The 19,654-nt window shown below is 28.6% G+C and overlaps 1 protein-coding gene across 2 annotated transcripts in view; it reads left to right on the forward strand.

Moving 5' to 3' along the window:
- The first annotated feature begins 2,655 nt into the window (after window positions 1-2,655).
- LOC117169106 (protein FAM49B) overlaps window positions 2,656-19,654 on the forward strand; it is a 48,481-nt gene continuing 31,482 nt past the window's right edge. The window contains exons 1-2 of one of the 2 annotated variants that reach the window (XM_033355251.1): window positions 2,656-3,072; window positions 9,874-9,993. The gene's annotated coding sequence lies outside the window, so the exon portion shown is untranslated. The remainder of the gene's footprint in view (window positions 3,073-9,873; window positions 9,994-19,654) is intronic. The other variant, XM_033355253.1, reaches the window with a different exon arrangement.

Below are 19,654 nucleotides of genomic sequence, written 5' to 3' on the forward strand. Positions count from 1 at the left end.
TTTTTCACGAATTTCCAACTTTTTAGTTCGAGCGAGAAAATTATTTTAAAACTATTGTTTAAACAATGTATTGTTATTTATAACAATATTCTCTTTAAATAAATCTTGAAAGTTGTGTTTTTTAAATTTTGAAGCTTTGGTAAACTTTTTAGTTAGAGTAAGGTAATAATTAATGCAAGTTAACAAAGTATTCGTTTGAACAATATATTATTATTTATAACTATCTTCTCTTAGACTAATGCTAATGCTTGAAAGTTGCGCTAGTTTCTGAAAATTTCAAACTGTTCTTTGGCGATTTAGTTATAAACAAATAATAAATAAAAATTTAAGAAGAAATATTTGCAGCAAATGTACTCTTTTCATTATGTTTTGAAAATATTGAAGTGAATAAAAAGTGAGTAAATAACCTATAAACTAATTATTTTTAAGTTTTTATTTAAAAATAAATGTCCACAAAAGAAAGAAATTGTTTCGTAAAAATAATTCTCGTTTATGCTTATTTATTATTTTTTCATGACTAAAAATTTAAAAAAGTTGAAAATTTTAGAATATGCCCCAAATTTCGAGCCATGCTCTAAGAGATGGTAATTATTAAAACTAATTTATTCAATACAACTAAAAATTAAATATTTTAATCAGTTCTAAAAACAAATCAAGTGAAACAAAATTTTATTTTTAAAATGTTGCCACCTAGTCGAAAAAGGTTTTCGAATGCGAAAAGGACTGACATTTCTAATAGAAGCAACATTGATGAATTTGAGTTAAATATCATACTGTGGAATGAAGAACAATATTATATAAAACTTTTTCATTTTTGCAATGCTTTCAAAAGTTTTTAATTGTTGAAGATATAAAAATAAGTTAAATATGGTTCGATTATCAAAAATTGAATTTTTTATTAATATTTACCAAAATATTCAAAAAATTTTAAAACCCCCTAACAACATTATTTTAGCACTCCAAATACTATGCAAAAGTCTACTATCATATTTTTGGTTAGGAATTTTTTTTTGGTTACAAATTTTATTATTTGGTTGAAAATTAAACTATTTTAGACAAATTCAACATTTTGGATTAAAATGAAGTTTTTTGTCTGAAATCCATATTTGTGGGTTAAAAATTAACCCGTTTTATAGAAAAATTGTTTTTTTTTTGGCTTACAAATTTGACAAATTGTTTGCAATTTTTTGAATTCATATTTTTTGGTAAAAAATTCAACTTCTTGGTTAACAGCTGAACTAATTTGTCAACAAATTATTTCTTAGTTGAAAATTTATCTCTTGGGTTGCAATTTTAGCTATATTTTTGAAAATTCGTTTTTTGTCTAATATTTCAAAATTTTGTTGTAAATTCACATTTTTGGGTTGAAAATGTAAGTTTTCTTGGAAAAAAATGGTCTCTTTGGCTTGCATATTCCCCAATTTCGTATAATATTTTTTTCTTGATTGCACTGAAAAATCTTTCTAGGTAGAAAGGTAATTTTTTAAACTTATAAGGACATACTTTTTGGTAAAAATAACCATCATTGCTTGAAATCAACTTTTTTATTGAAAATTCATATTGTGGGATTGAAAATTCAAATGTTTCGTCAAAAATTACGTCTTTATGGCTTGAAAATCTCGCAGTTTGGTTTAATTTTTTGATCTTGTTTGACTAAAGATTTTCTTTTGGTAGAAATATCTTTTTTTGTAGAACATTCAACTATTTTTTTAAAAATAAATTTTGTCAGGTTGAATTGAATTGTTTATAAATATAAATGAAAATTTGATTACAAATTTTATTATTTCGGGAAGGCTAAACTATTTTGTTTAAAATTGAATAATTTTGTTAAAAAGTCACCCATTTTAGATCAAAATTGAAATGTTTAGTAGATATTTAATTTTTTGTGTTAAAAATTCAACTATTTTTGTAGAAAATTCAACTGATTGGTTTCAAATCCAGTTGTTTGTTAACTTTTCTTGTTGAAAATTAATCTATTATATAGGATTATTCTTTTTTGCTTGAAATTTGTCGTTTTTAGTAGAAAATAATTCATCTGCGATGAAAATTTAGTTTTATTTGGTTAATTCAAAAGTTAGCACTTTAGTTGGATAAGAATTTGCTGTTTTCGAAAGAAAACTTGTCTTTATTGGTAGAAAATTAATAATTTGGGTTAAAACTTGATCTTTTTGTTAGAAATTTATGGTTTTCGATGGAAAATTAATAATTTTGTTTGAAAACTGACCTACCTATTTGTTTAACAATGAAATTATTTTCTTCAGATTTTATGCATTTTGTTGAAAATTTGTCTTTTTAGTTGAAAAATTAATAATCTTGGATGAAAATTTAATCTTTTTGGTTGAATTGAACTGTTTTCGATTAGAAATTAGAGATGCCTAGAGTGAAAAAAGTGTGAAAAAGTTTGAATAGTAAAAAAGAAATGATAAAAATTGTTATAAAAAACTCATTAGTTTCCAGCTGGTCTCGAGATGAGTCTGAAATCTGTTCTGTCTGGTGAACCAAGCGGGGAACCCTCGAGCTTCGAGCCGCGAGCCTCGCTCGCGGTAATAAGCAGAAGGGGAATCAGCTGACGGAAGAGGGGCCGCACCGCGAGGCCGAGACTTGGGGCTTGGGGCTCAGCATGTCATCAGTATCAGTGATCAGAGTCAGTCAAACGTCAGTACTCGCCAAGAGCGCTTCTATACCATTTTTATAAAGTTATAATCACTTTTGGCAAACAAATTATTTATTTAATTTAATAAATATAAAAAAGTGCTATTTATTGAGGGTACCAATTCGAGACACAACAAAGCGTAAATTATCGCTCGTCGGCTATCGGTCCCCAGATAACGATATCGCTCCTTACAATTCGGACCACCCGAAATTTATTGTACATTCAAATTAGCAAAAGAATTTTTGTTTTAAAACACGGTTTTGAGTTTTGGTTAAAAAAAAAGTATGGGATGGTTTAAAATTGAGTGATAGTTTATAAATTAAGTGGAAGTTTAAATAAAAGTGGTTAGGGTACAATATCAAAATTATTTGAAGCCAATTTGCTGTTGAATCATGTTGCGGATTCAGCCTCTTCTGAAGGTGAATATAAGGAACTTTTAATATAATTAAAAATTAAATGTTTTCTTGAACACAGGTGTAGATTCCATTCTGCTGATTTATTGTAATGAGTATAAAGAACCTGTTGCTTCTCCTTATTTGGTATCACTAGATACCAATTTTTTATACAACAGATTACTAAAGTTGAAACATTTTTATAAATGAAGCTTCAAAATTTTGATCTATAATGGTGATAATAAGTACATTAGGGCGACCAATAAAAATTTGAATTTTTTATTTTGCAAAATCTACCTAAATTTCTCATTTTTTAAAATCAAAATTAGTATTTTTTAGTTAAAAATTAGTCTTTTTTAGAGAAAAATAATCGCCTTCGTTTACAGTTTCATCTTTTTCGGTTAAAAATGCACCTTTTTCATTGAAAATGAACTTTTTGGAAAAAATTCTTAATTTTGGGTCGAAAATTTAACTGTTTTACAGAAAATTCGTTTTGTGCCTCGAAAATTCAACAATTTCGAAGAACTTTTTTTTTCTTTCTTGATAAAAAAATCTTTATTTGTTTCGTCCTTTTAGTACAAAAAATGAATCATTTTAGTTAAAAATTGGACTATTTTGTTGAAAATTTCTTTTTTATTGTCTTTTTTGGTATAAAATTAATTACCTTCATTGAAAAATCTTCAATTAGTGAAAATTCGCTTTTTTATTGAATTGAGGGTAGAAAATGAATTTTTTTATTAAAGAAAAATCCTTACTTGTTAAAACTTCATCTTTTTGGTTAGAAATAATGATCTTTTTTAGATGAAAAGTCAACTATTTGAATTAAAATTCACGTATAACGTTGATCATTTTAGTTGAAAATTTGACTATTTTATTGAAAATTCATTTTTTTTTTATTGTTAAAAAACAACTATTCAATTAAAAGTATGACTAGTTTGTTAATGATTCATTTTATTTCTTAAATATTTAACTATATTCGTGAAAATCTGTTTTCTTTGTTAAAAATAATTTCTTCAACTGAAAATTCAATTTTTGCATTTTTTGCTAAAAAATGAAATTTTTTAGTTAAATATGTAACTATTGGGTTGAAAATCCATTTATTATGTTAAAATATTATTATGTGTTGAAAATTTATATTTTCGGGTTAAAAATTCAACTGCTTTCTGTAAAATTCAACTATTTTCTTGGAAATTTAATTATTTTGTTAAAAATTCAATACATTGCATGGAGATTTGTCTTTTTTTGAATTAAAATACAACTGTTTTGTTGTAAGTGAGTTTCTGAATTTTAACTCATAAGCTGCCAGATCGGAAGCAGAAATTTCACCATAATTAATTGCACGATTTTATCAGCTGACGTATGACCTGAAGAGGAAATTTTTTATCAGTCTCATTATGAAACCATACTTAAAAGGAGGATATGTCTTCAATTTTTTTACATTTTACAATATTAGGTCAGGGTAGTATCTTAATAAATGCTGAAGTTTATTTTATGTTCAAATTGGTACAATAAACATAAAATAAAAATTGCTACAATAAACATCAAATAAAAGTTTCTTTGATTCAAACCAATTTGATTTTATTAAAAACTGTATGTCTTTCAAAGAAAAGGGACTTTGTGCAAATAAAATTTTGGTTTTATTTAAAATGACTCTTCATTTTGAAGGTATTTTTATTTAAATGGAAAAATTACATATTATAAAGAGATAATTTGTTTAATCGAGAATGAATTTTGTTTTGATTGAAAAAAGTTCCGTTATTGACCAAAAAAATGAATTTTCAGCTAAAACATAAGTCTTTAACCAAAAATATGAAATTTTGACAAAGTAGTTCAACTTTCAACCAACAAAGATTAATTTTACTTCATATTTCCCCTATTACCTTTGTTTTCCATTTTTCTCGTTTTTTTTTTCATTTAAATGCGAAATTCATTTTTGGGGCATAAAATAAAAAAAATTCGGTTGAATTGAGCGGTTTTTATTTAAAATAACAATTTTATTTTGTTAAAACGTCGAAAATTGTTTTTGTTTGATAATTCGCCTTTTTTGCTTGAAAATTCATTTATTGAACTGAAAATTCAACTATTTGGTTGGAAATTATGCTATTTTGTTATTAAAATTCGTCTTTTTGGTTAAAAGTTCAATTATAGTATTAACAATTTACACGGAGAAAACGATATCGCAAGAATTACAATATATATCGTAATTCCTGCGCTATATATCGTAATTATCACATTATAATAGCGTAAAATCGTGATATCGTACATTGCAAGATCTTACATTATATTCCTATTTTATTATATTATATATACGAGGGTTCTAGTAGTGGGAAAGGGATGTTAGTGCGTTATAATATCCTAAAAAGCTCCGGAACCTGCTTGTACGTTATCATATTGCGCTTTATTTCAATACAGAAGTCGTGCAATATCATTGTGCGATATCGTCTTCTCCGTGTAACATTTTCGTAGAAATTTCATCGTTTTTCCTACTATTTTGTAGAAAATTAATTTATTGGGTTGGAAATTTATTAATTTTTTATGGGAATTTTTATTTTTTCGTTCAAAATTTCATTTTTTTGTTTAAAATTCAATTGTCATATGACAAATTAAATAACGCTTGTTACAAAGTCATCATTTCAAGTTAACTTTTTTGTTAAAAAGTCGTCTTTTTGGTAGAGAAGACTTTAACTATTCCATACAAAATTATTTGTTTGTTGATAAAGATTCATCATTTTGGTTGAAAATTTAACTGTTTTTTTTTTTAATTCAGCTATTTGTTTCAATATTAAATTCTTTACTTAAAATTTTTAATATTTTGCAGTAAATATAGTTTTTTGTTGAAAAAAAATAATTCTGGGTTGAACATTTAACTGTTTTGTAAATAATTCGTGCCTTTTGTAAAAATGTAACTCTTTTCTTTAAAATTTACGTACTTTATTGAAATTTTCGTTTGTAAAAATTGATAATCTTGTTTAAAAATAATTCATTTTTCTTAAAAATTCATCTCTTTGCTTAAAAGAGTAACTAATTTGTTGAAATTTTTTTTTCACTTTCTCATTGAAGCAGGTATTCAATTTTTGTAAAGTTTGACCCCGCCCCGAAAAAAAATAATGAACAAAAGTTGTGCACCCAAGAACGAACAAAAATTACATCCAAAATAGATCTGTAAATTTGTTTTTGGAATTTTTTGGTTGAACGCGCAAATAAGTTAAATTTTAAATGTTGAATCTCGCGCTTTGCGCTCGAACATAATTACACCTCGCGCTTCGCGCTCGGATATTTATTCTTTGCATTTGGAATTCTTGAAAAAAACTTTATCAAAAAGATATCTTTTAGATGGCAGTATTTATATGCGTCTTTATATTCTGAATTGTCTGCTTAATTAAGTATAGCAAAGATTAAGTTTCTCAAAGCTCTGTAGGCTTTGAGGTACACATTCTCATCGCGTTATTTTTCACGAATAAAACAAAAAGTACGCATCCTATCAAGAAGTGATTCTTAACGAAATTGTAGATCTTTTTTGGGATAACCATTTTGTTAATTCATCTTTTTTCGTATCCTAAATAGTTTGTCCACAAAATGGAATTTTTTATATTTTTTCTGCAATCAAAATTTGAATTTTCGATTTTTGAAGAAAATCGAAAAATTGGTTAGGATAATCTTATAGGGCTTTCAAAAAGAAATGTTTTTCTTCTCTTGACTTTTTTTCATATCGTGCGTTTTTCGGCTTCAAATGTTGATTTTCGTTTAATTCAAAAAATTTAAAAAACGCTATAACTCTGAGAATTTCCATTTAATCGAAAAAAGTCATAAAGATAAATTGTTTGTTCTTTATAATACTATAAACATCCGTACATATCATTTTCAAATTTAGAAAAAAGTGGTCTTAAAAATCTTCAAAATGCGCTCACTTTTTGAATTTTAATCAAAAATGGCTATTTCACGAACTCGTCCTTTCTTTTAAGACTTAAAAAAAGTGTACCAAAGATGAATTTGATTCGTTCATTTTTTCGAGAGTTATCGTGTTTACGGACGGACGGCCGGACGGACAGACAGACAGACGCCATAGTGAAAACCTGATTTTCGGATTCAGGGGGTCTTGAAACGTGGAGATCCGTTGAAAAAGTGTGATGTTAAATTTCTGACAATTCTAATACTTTCTCAATCATAAATGATGAGAATGTAAAAATAACAATACAAAAAATGTTTTGTTTTTTGAAAAGTGACACAAGATAGGGAAAAAAGTGAATGGACGAAAGTTTTTCGCTAAAACAGAGCTACAAATTTATCATCACTAATTTTTTGATAAGACGCGTAAAATTTGTTTGAATCGTAAAAAATAACCTAAAACAAAAAACTAATTTTTTTGAAAAACGACACAAGGTAGAAAAAAAAAAGATAAAAGAAAGTTGTTCGTCAAAAAAAGATCTGCAACATTTTTATTAATCGTTGTCAGAAAGGATAAGTAGATTTTTTTAAATTGTAAAAAATAAGATGAAGATAAAGAAAATTAAATCTCGGGAAAAACGACATAAGAGACGGAAAAAGTGAATAGACAAAAGTTGTTCAACCAAAAAAAGACTTTTATGATAAGAATACATTAGAAATAAAAAAATTTTGCAAGTTTTCTTAGATTTGATTTACGCTAGTATGCATATTTTTGTTTAAACTTTTTAAAAATAACCTTGAAAATAAACAAATTAAATGTATGGAAAAACGACACAGGTTGCAATAAAATGCTGAATAAGAAAACTGTTCTTTTTTTTATAAAATTCGCACTTTTTAATTATAAAAAGAAAACAATGAAAATACTTTTGTCGCAATATCAATGCATATTGTGAATTTTGGAGAAAATCGAGTGCGAAGTGCGAGATACGCGATGAGGATGTATTAGTCCAAGCCGAAGGAGCTTCAACAAAAGAGAATTCACAATAAACAAATTACAGTTGTCGTTGCTTTGACGTTTAATTTAAAAATATCTGTTCAGAATGGATGAATTTGGGTGAAAAAGTAATATTTGTAAAAGGAAGCCGGAAGAAAAGGAGTCCATGGTTGGCTTGGTTTGTGTTTACTCTTGCATAATAAGTGAGTTAGACAGACGGAGTAACTTGGAATACTAGATTTACTAGTATGCAGTTCTAACACGTATGATGAGCATAAGTGCTTTAAAGGTTAATAATAATTAAGTTTAGGTCTCAGATTACTCACAAACTCACTCACTCATTCACTCTATCCAGGAATAATAAGATCATTTTGTTCAAAGGAATCAGGGCATTACAAACATTACAGTTATCAAAGCTATTATACGTACCTGCGTATGAAAATGCAAAAAAGAGAGCAAATATATAAAAAGGATAAAAATGTAGTCTCCGTTGCATGTTATTGTTAAACTTGGCTTATCAATTAATTACTGGTACTCATTACTCACGAAAATCTGTTGATATTAATCTGCCGAGTGGTATTAATCACTCAGCAAAGACAAAAATTTCTTCAACGAGAAGAAATTTTGTCTTCGATATATAAGAAAAATTTTGTTGAATTAAACAAATTTTTCCTGGTACAATAAAATATTTGATTAAACCAACTTTTTTTTTGGGGTCAAACAAATATTTCATCTACCATAAGATTTGGATAAAACCAAAATAATATTTTTGCGGGTCCATCAAATATTTTGTTGAAAGTACAATAACATTATTCTATGGTTGAAGGAACAAATCTTTTCATGATAAAATCAAATTACTTCTGAGTATATAACTTCCATTAAGAAAGCGACCACACCTAAACTACGTTAGGGGCCATCCATATACCACGTGGACAATTTTTCACCACTTTGAATTTTGCCATACGCCCCCCCCCCCCCCCCCCCCCCCCCCCCCCAAACAGTTCACGTGGTATATGTATGGTCCCTTACCAATTTAGCCTATTTTTGCAATATTTTACAAAAATTAACACAGCCAAAAATTCTTTAAAAATTCAGAAATAGAGACGAGTTTTCAGTCCAAAAAGACGAATTTTCAAATAAAAAATTTATTATTATGCAAACAGTTGCTCACATACATTGTTGCTACAAACCTAATTGGCTTTTACATGACTTGATCGAACTTGTAAGAAGGAAGACAAAATAATCACACGCATGTTGCTTTTCTACCAATTATAAACAATAAATAAAATCATTCTTCATAGAAGACTCAATTTTACAGAAACATTGTTGAAAAAGAACATACGTATAATAATCAGGATTTAACCTAACCTAAAAATGAAGCAGTGGGAAAGATCTACAAAAGAGGTAGTTTTATGGAAATGTATTGTTACCAACACGGATGAATTAAAATAAAATGTAGAATGTATGCTATTCTTGCCGTTAATTACTTATTACAATTATAACTGGTTATAAATAAAAAGACGTGCACGTTTCGACACTGTTGACATTCACAGATTCACCGTCGAGAAAACAAAAGATCTCGTGAAAGACGCACCAATACAAACGGGGCGCCAGATGTCGCGTCAAGCGATACCGCGCAAATTTAAATTTGTATTTACGAAAAATAATTATTCACATTATTATTCAGTATATTAATATTTTTTGACTATTCATAAAATTGCAAGTAAAATTACTGGAACCGATGATAAATCTACGATAATATTGCAATAATAATTTTTATTTTTTTATTATAAAAAATATTACATTTGAAATTTTTATAATAATGAAAGTTTTTTTCTAAACTGAAAAAACTCGTGGTTTTTTCGATCGAATTCTACTCAGATCTTTTCTTTTTCCACGATACGTTTTTTGTAAAAAGTATTAAATTTGAACGCATTTGCACTTGAAAGGCATCACATGAGGTATCACAAAGGTTCGCGTCCGGTGCCTTAACTTGGGACCTCTTTCAGTACGCCTGATCTTCATCAGAGGCGCTCTTATTCGTATGCTGTCAGGGCCGTCCAGTTACGGTAAGTACGGTGTAATTCAGACTGCCTGACTTAAATCTAAGGAACGTCTATTTGGTCCGTGAACGAACCGGATCAGGGCCGTTACATAAATTTATTAATCAGGCATCCTAAGCCGCACCTGATCCACGCCTTTTTTTAAATAAGGCAATTTCCGCACGGGAATAGTCGAATTTTAAACTAAAAAAATAAGTTTTCGACGAAAAGTGTTGAATTCAACGAAAAATGACGAATTTTCAACAAGAGAGTGAAGTTTTGAAGATGAAAAGTATACATGTTTTAATGTAATCACAAACCAAAAGGATGAGTTTTTTCCAAAAACATTTGAATTAAACAAAAAAAAAAGGTTTAACCAAGAAATGTGACTTTTGTGCTATAAAAAAGATGAATTTTGTGACAAATCTTGACTTTCGAAGCTAAAAAGACGAATTATAAACCAAACAGTTAAATTTCCAACTTTCAAAGGGCGAATTTGCAAGAAAGAAGTTACATTTTCAACTACACAGATGAATTTTTATCTAAAATTATGGATATTTAAAAATAAAAATGAATTTTTAAGTGAGTAAATAATTTTTCAACAAAGAGATGAACTTTCAATCAAGAAGATTGAAGCAATACCACAATATATGATTACTACCAAATAGTTGATTTTTCGACTAAAATGATAAATCTTGAACCAGAAACAAAACAGTGAAATAGCCATAAAAAGGGAAAGTATTTGAAAAGCAAGCCTGGAATAATAAGGTGATTTTCATTTTTCAAACTTATTATATTATTATAATTGATACTAGTTGTTGTTCTCTGTATGATAATTTTTCATAAAATTTGCAAATTTGGCTTTTTTCGTAGAAAATTAATTTTCCTGATTTGAAAATTGGTCTTTTTTTGTAGAAAATGAATAATCTTGGTATGAAATTAATTTTTGTTGTTGAAGATTCACCCCTTTCCTTAAAATGGAACTAGTTTATTGTACATTCTATTTTTTTAATGGAAAATTTCTGTTTTAAATTAAAGTTCAATTTTTCAACTATTTGGTTAAAAATGCATATATTTGATTGAAAATTCGTTATTTCCGATAGCAAATAAATATTTCTGGTTGAAAATTCAACTATTTAGTTAGAATTTTATGTTACCTTTTAAACATTGCTTTTTTCAAGTAATAAATCAATCTGATTGGTTGAAAGTTTAATTGTTTGGTTAAAAAATTTACCTACTTTGTTTAGAATTTTTCTGAAAGAAAATTAATAATCTTGGTTAAAAATTTATCTCTTTGAGTGAAAATTAACGTATACTGTGCAAATTTTTTTTTCTTTGGTAATCGACAAATTCTGAAAAAAGACGCTGAACACCGCGTAGTTTTGAGTTGCTATATTTTTCAGTCACAACAACGAATAAAGGCGCAATAAGATTCCATTCTTTAAAACGTTTGAAAATGAAATGCAGCAAATTTTACACAAATGTTACTGTTTCTGGCCAAATACATTTCAAAATAAATAAAGGTTGTTTTTATGAGTATTAAATCAAAGTCACGGAAAATCATAAATTAATATTATTTTTATGTGAACAATTCGATCTGCAGCCGTTTGCCAATTGTTTACAACCAAAAAAAAAACTTGTTGAGGAAATACTGGCTAATTGGACATATTGTTGTCATGACCTTATCGCGGATTGTGATCGATATGATTTTTTAAACGTTAGCAGATAACATGTAACGACACACACACACACACACACACACACACACACACACACACACACACACACACACACACACACACACACACACACACACACACACACACACACACACACACACACACACACACACACACACACACACACACACACACACACACACACACATTTATATATTTACTTCAGCATTCACGTTCCTCTTTTCTCATCCATGCATTTGCATATTAGAGTGATGAAGTGAGAGTAGGCATATGATATGATATGATATGTAAAATGTAAACAGATGATAAGAACTGCAGATGTATACATATATATGTATGTATGCACCAGAGTGTATTCGCGATTTCACTGAATTAGTGTTCTGCGCCTGATCGCACTTTTCAACAAACGAGATTCATCATATATCATAAAACATGACTTTTCTACAAAATACAGGCATACATACAGACAGACATACAGTCAGACATAAAGACATACAGACATATTTGTAAAAACCTGTTTTTCGGATTCAGGGGGTCTCAAAACGTGGACATTTGGCAAAAAAGGGGGGGGGGATCAAATTTTACACAAATCTAATACCTTCTCTGATGAGAATGTAAAAAAACGCATTTTCAACTACAAATTGTTGAATTTTTTACTAACAGAGATACCCTTGCAACCTAAAATGGAATAGTTATATTTTGGAAAAAAATCAATTTTCAATCGAAAGGAGAACATTTTAACAAAAGAGTGCAATTTTGAAACAAAAACTAATTTTTTAAATGAAATAGTGAAATAAAAAAATTAAGTTTCAATGAAAAGAATTAAGTTTTAACGAAAAAGATGAATTTTTAACCAAAAATTCGATATTTCAGCCAAATACTTGAATTTTCAACAGAATAGCTATACTTTCAACCTAAGAAATATATTTTAAACAAAAAATATTCATTTTCTACGATAAAAGACGAATTTTCCATGAAAAATTTGATTTCTTTTAAAGCAATAAATTTTCGAATAAAAAATTAAGTCTCAAGGAAATATGTAGTGAAACTTCTAACCAAAAAGATGAATTTTTAACTAAACACGATAAATTTTCAAACAGAAGAAAATGTATTTTCAACTAAATAGTTAAATCTGCAAAGAAATAAATTCGCACTAAGAAATACATTGATTTTTAAAGAAATTGTTGAATTTTGTCTAAAAGAAATACTTTTGAAAACAAAAATGGAATAGTTATATTTTGAAAAACAATAATTTTTCAATCAAAAGTAGAAAATGTCAACAAAACACATAAATTGAACAATAAAAAAAAATGAATTTTCGAAACAAATGATCAATTTTTAATTAATATTCTTTCTGGGTCTATACACAAAAATATCGGTTCAAATGATGAATCTTCAACCAAAAAAATGAATTTTCAACTAAAGTTCAGCTTCTAACTGTATAATTGAATTTTTAACCAGAATATTAATTTTCTACCAAAAAGACGATATTTCAACTAGAAAAGACCAAGTGAAGTGAATTGTGGAAAATTAATTTGTTTAAGATTCATTATTTTAGTTGAAAATTTAATTATTTTGTTATAAATTTAACTATTTTATTTAAACTCCACGATTTTGTTTAAAAATAGTAGTTGTAGTTTGAAAGATTCACTATTTGGTTGTAAGTGCAACTGTAAAAAAAAGATTTTTTTTTAGCAACTTAACTTTTTTTAGGTTCAAGAATAATTTATCTTGGTATATGCTGTGGTATAACTGCATTGCAGGTCCCATAGAAGTTGGTCCGATTTTGTAATTTCTGGAAATGCTGGCCCGCGCAGTTTCTCCACTCAGGGGGGGGGGGGGGGGGGGGGGGGGGGGGGGGTTTGAGACTCTCTCCTCGAAAGGGCCGCAGTGCGCAAGTACACATTTGAATGTAATGCGCAATATTATGCATTTCAATTGAAAGCGGATCAGATGGTCCTGACTGTTTACGTTTCAAGGGTACCTATTGTGAAGAAGGCCAGTGCGAGGTAACCCTCGAAACTGTTATTGTACAGGACTTGAAATAAATATTCATTTCAGACAATGACCTATCACGATAAATTGAATCCAAGGTTAGCACTGTTGATTTATGTGGGCCCCTAATCTATTTCAGGAGGTACAATTCAGAAACCCACATTAGTATATATAATTCACCAAGAAAAAATTTCATTTTGTACAAAGAAAGGGCGTCATAATTTGTTGCAGCAAAATTGAATCATAATTGATTTATATTGAGCAATATAAATATTAGAAGCAATTTTGTTTTTTTTATATAATGTCAACATGAAAAAATGAACTTTCAATACAATAGTAAAATTTTCAGCCAAAAAATGAATTTTTAACCAAACAGATAAATTTTGAACCAAGAAGGTTTATTTTCTACCAAAAAGAAAAATTTTTACGAAATGAACGAATTTCTAACTAAAAAAATCTATTCTCAATTAAAAATGAAATAGTTCAATTTTTAGTAAGGAATATTAATTTTCATCAAATAGTTCAATTTTCAACCTAAAAGATGAAATTTCAACCAAGAAAGTTAATGTTCTGCCAAAAATGTAGAAAATTTAACACAGTACTTGAATTTTCAACAGAGTTTTCTTTTCCAATCTAAAAAAATTAATTTTCTCCCGTAAAAGACGAATTTTTCACAAAATATTTGAATTTTTTACCAGATAAATTAATTTTTTAACTTAAGGTATGAATCTCAAACTTGGAAATTGAAGTTTTAAACGTATAGTTAAATTTGAAAAAAAAGATAAATTTTCAAATAATAAAATTGAATTTTTAATAAAATAATTAAATTTCTAAAGAAACAGATCAATTTTGCACAAAGAGCTTTCAAATAATAAGTTTGATTTTCTGCAGGAAGAAAAAGAATTTTCAACTAAAAAATATTTGTTTCTCTAAAACAGCTACATTTTCAATCAAAAATGAATTTTAAACTAAAAGATAAATTTTCCACCAAGGATATTAAGTTTCTACCAAAAACCGAGCTTTTAATCAAATAATTAAATTTTCAAACAAAAAAATTATTTTTACGGTCTAGGGTTTATACAATATATTAGGGATTCAATTTTATTTCGAGTTATTTCCATACAAAATGATTTTGAACTCCAGTTATGTCCATTATATTGGTACAAAATTAATTTGGTTAATAAAATTTACCTTTTTGGTTATTTCCGGTTGAATATTGATCTTTCTTAGTTGAAAATATAACTGTTTTGTTAGATATTCGTCTTTTTTGGTAGAAAATTAATTTTCTTGGTTGAAATTTCAACTGCTCTACTAAAAATTCATTGTATCAGTGAAATATTCATCTCTTTGGATGGAAATTAAGCTATTTTGTTAAAAATTAGTTTTGACCTTGATTGAAAATTAATTTCTTTGTTTAATAATTGAACAATTATATGTTCGATTGGAAAATAGGAGCATTTTTTAGATTCTACTACATCAATACATCTTCTAATCATATTACATAAATATACATCATAGTACATCAATATACTCACTATTCATGGCATAAATTAATATTTCATTGAATATACACTAAATTTATTTATTGTATTTTAAATATTTAAATAAATTATTCAATAATAATCATATCACATCAATATAATCAATATTTCATGAATATATTCATGTTACATTTTCTGGAAGCTAGACAAGGTGAACAGTTTTGTTCACCAAATTATTTCCGACCCACTTCCGCTGACCTGAAGTTAAAATGACTCGGTCTTTAGGCTTTGCCCGAATTGGCCAAGAGCATTTTTGAATTTCACCCCACATGCGATTCTCCTCTTTCGTATTCAGTCTACCGTGGGAATGACCTGGCAGTGGATTGGCATGGCAGGTGACAGGTGCATGGTAGGTGGCCGGCTAACGGAACTTAACTCATCCTAACAAAACGGACGATGCTGGAAAGTCGAGTTCTTTGACGTAATTAGGTGGCAACGCTGGCAAGGGGTAGTCAAGTGGCGTTTAGGGGTAAAGGCCGATTTCATGGTTTCATGCTCATATTGACCACAAAGCATTTTAAACTGGGACGCTTATAAATATAAGACCACACCTCAACCGCAAACACTGAGGGTCAATTGATATACTTTTTTTTTATTCAAAATAAATGTTCTTTCAATTATTAGTTCTCTCTTCTTCTTTCATTTGTTCTCAATCAAAGAAACATTTCTTTATTTCAAAGAAATTTGTTTGGTTCACAGAAATGGTTTGTCTTCAATGAACATTTCAAGGCTGAAGATGCATCAGGGGCTAATCCAAAAAATTTCGAACTTTTTTTTTTAAATAAAAAGTCTAAAAAAGTATAATGCATGATCTCCTGTCTACATTATATCTTGGCCGCCTTTTTACCAAATTTTTCCATATTCAATACTGATAAAGTTGGCAACCGAAATTCGTCTAGAATTTCGAGCATTAAACTAAATTTATAACCCACATATTATTCGGCGATTAGAGATCAAATTATTTGAACCTCTCCAGTTGTCTGCTTTATCTGATTCCACATAGATTCAGAGAGCCAATTAGCAAGCAGAAGCCCCACTCTAACGTCAACGACCAGTGCCATTAAGGCACTCCCTCCGCTCCGCCATCGTCCGCCAATGATAAGTCGGTACTAGGTAACAAGAAACAGTGAACTGTAAAGGTTCCATTTTCCCGCTATCGCCCCCCCCCCCACACACACATAAAACGTCACTCGTTATTTCGTTGCTATTCTTACCTGCTCAAATTTTTCTTACCTTGATAAGAGTGGTGTTTGAGTTTCGAAAAGATGGTGAATATTTTGTATAAATTTTCTTTTATTGTAATTTGAAAATAATAAAAATAAGAAGGACGAAATAAATAAAAAAAGAGAAGGAAGGGGATTTTTTGATTGCCTTCTCATTTTTCTTTCCTCATTTTAATTCTTTTCCGAGATTCTTTTTAGGAATATTTTTTTTAAAGGATGATCTTCTTCTTAAATTACAATAAGAGAATTTTATAGTGGTTATTCAAATTTGTTGATTGGATTCTTGGTTTTATTTTCGGGTATTCTATACATTAAGTTGATTATTGGACGTCGAATAGGATCTTAATTTAATTAAAATTTCTTAAATTATAATTTTAATCTGCAACTTATTCATCTCCACTTTTTGAACAGTTAGTAATTATTTCAAAAGTAATTCCTGTAAGAATAAATGTAGTAAGTCCATATCTCGGGAGTAGTTTTTTATTTTATTTTTAAATTGTCAAATAAAATTTGCTCTTGAAAAATTAGATTTTCGTGGATGTCTGATCGGTTCTCACCCCCTTCTTCCTTCTTCTCTTCGTTTTTGGTTGATTAAATGCTTTCCTTCATTTTCAAGTTATTTCTGTTAAAGTGAAAACATTATGTTAAAGAAACAGTTAATGAATTTGAAACAAAATATTTTTCTGAGAGTACGAGAAGCGATTTTTGCATCTCGAGGATAGATAGTCTATTATGGACAATCGTCGGAAATCGTGGGCGACAATAATAAACGCCTATTAAAGCCTTCTTGTGCTTTTATTCTAGCGAATCAATTGAAGCCCATCACTGTAATTTCGACCTCATGTATATCCTAATGGATTAAACCATTATACAAACAAGCTTACTTTCTACCACCCGGATAATAAATTTTTATTCCCTCAAGCTTTGGATGATTCCCTTTTTTATTTTTTATTTTTAGAATCCCAGAAAAAACAAATACAAATCTTCATCCCTAGCGAGCATTTATATTAGGCTTGTCCACATTTTTCCAGGCATATCACCCCAAGTTTGTTCGAATCCAGAAAAAAATAAATTCGTTAAAAAATGTATAATTGGAGGAGCCGCAAGCCCCATGAAGTTTAACACGTATTTTCAGTAAGAAAAAAAGACGCTTTTGTTTATTTTATTCAGAATCGTTAATATTATGTGAATCAAGTTTGAAACTGAACACTTTTTTCAGACTAAGTCATATAATACGAATGAAAAATTACTTTTCGAATATCTCCCCCCCCCCCCCATAAATCTATATTTTATGGGTCCATAGAAACCACATAGGTGGGTCTTGTGAGATTTTGGTGCTAATTATGATTGTTCGCGATTTTAAAAATAAAAATTATTTTTAATACAAAAATACTATTCTATACTCTTAATCTTTTAGCTGAAATGAAACAATAATTAATTCAATTTCAGAAGAATATTTGGTAAAAACACTTATTATTATTCAAAACAATATTCCCTCGGAATAATGCTAAAAAGTTACGGGTTTTTCTGGTATTTTCAACTTTTCATTGACTCTTTAGTTCTAAGCAAATAATAAATATTAATATTCATTTAAACAAAAAGTTTTTCAGCAACGACTGAAGAATGGGATTGCTTAGAAAATGATTCTTTATCATGTTTATTTATTATTTGTTGATAACTAAAGAGCCAAAGCAAAGTGGAAACTTTCAGAAAAAACTCAACTTCCCATCATTATTCAATAAGAATATTATTATGTTTTTAATTTTTTGAAAAATTATGGTTTTTGATTTTAATTAATTATTAAATCACTAACGGAAAAGTGGGCCAAAAGTACAAAATTAAAAAAAAAGGAACTGCCTAGCATGAATATAGGAGAAAATAGTTAGAAGCAATAGTAATTTATTTAAAGAATTATTCTGGTTGAATTGCATTAGTTATTATCTAGGTCTAAGTGAAAAGAGGACAAGAAGTTGAAAATTTCATCCAAAACAACAACTTTCCAACATTCTTCAAAGAGAATGTTATTAAAAATAATAATAAATTGTTGGAACCATTATTTTGGTTAATTTTAATTAATGATTACCTCGCTCTAATTAAAAAGTGAACAAAAAGTACAAACGTGTAGAAAAAAAACTGCACCTTTTAAGCATTATTTTAAAAGTTATGAACAATAATGAATGATCTTAGCAATTGAACCGCTGGCGATCAAAAGGGGACACGGCCGGATTCAGCCTGAGAAGTATTGTCCTGAGTGTCAATTTTTAAAATCTTTCTAATTTCAATTTTAAAGACTGATACTTGTAGAGAATTTCAAGGCGCATCTTTTTTTCCTCTTGCAAAAATTTATAGGTTTTATAATTTTTGAGATAATTGGTAAAAAGTGGATTTTTTGAAAACGAAAAATTCCAATATTTTTTCACATTAACTCGCGCTAATTTAGCAAATTTTCATCATTTCCCGATTTTCCCAATACAAAGTACGTGTTTAAGTCTTCTGAAACTATCTAAGAAAGAAAAACGAGAATATTGTGATAAACAAAAATGTTGTTAATTTTTTTTGAGGCAATGCAAAAATCATGAATTTTAACCTTCAAACGCCTCGTTTAGCGAACGAATTTCAAGCTACGGAAAGCTTTCAGTGAGAAGGTTGTTCATTAAGGTTCAAAGAAGTTTTCTGGAAAGTTTCAGATCAATTGGATGAATAGTTCAAAAATTATGAATGTTTTAAAATCCAAGCGGTAATCTTGACGCTGCCCAAAAATGTGCCTGGCCATTCCTATTGCCAGTGCGATAGGAATTTTGGCACATATTCGCAAAAGCTGAAAAAATTAGAACGAATTGAAACTGAAGCTGAATATGTAGAAATGATTCGCAATGCTCGTTCACCTTCATTCACAATGGTCGAGAAGTGTCAAGATCTTCTGCAGGATTTTGAAAAATGTTTCAAAGGCAAAATGCGAAAGCCAACAAATTTCCAAATCAGCAAAGCGTTCGTTTTGCATGCTTTTCCTGATGGAAAAGTGGATGTTTTTGACAACTATGAGTTGCAAAATCCAACCACCTTTTTCTTTAAACCTACACTTAAACTAGGATATCTTTCGGAAAGTCCTTCGCCCCGAATTGGATTGAAAGCTGCCAAAATAAAGGATGTAAAAAATCTCTTCCAGTATTTAAGCGCTAAAGGAAAAGAATTTTTTGAATCATATTTTATAAAAGTACAAACTCAGAAT

The sequence above is a fragment of the Belonocnema kinseyi genome, chromosome 3 (genome assembly GCF_010883055.1).
Source record: "Belonocnema kinseyi isolate 2016_QV_RU_SX_M_011 chromosome 3, B_treatae_v1, whole genome shotgun sequence".
Classification (NCBI taxonomy): domain Eukaryota; kingdom Metazoa; phylum Arthropoda; class Insecta; order Hymenoptera; family Cynipidae; genus Belonocnema; species Belonocnema kinseyi.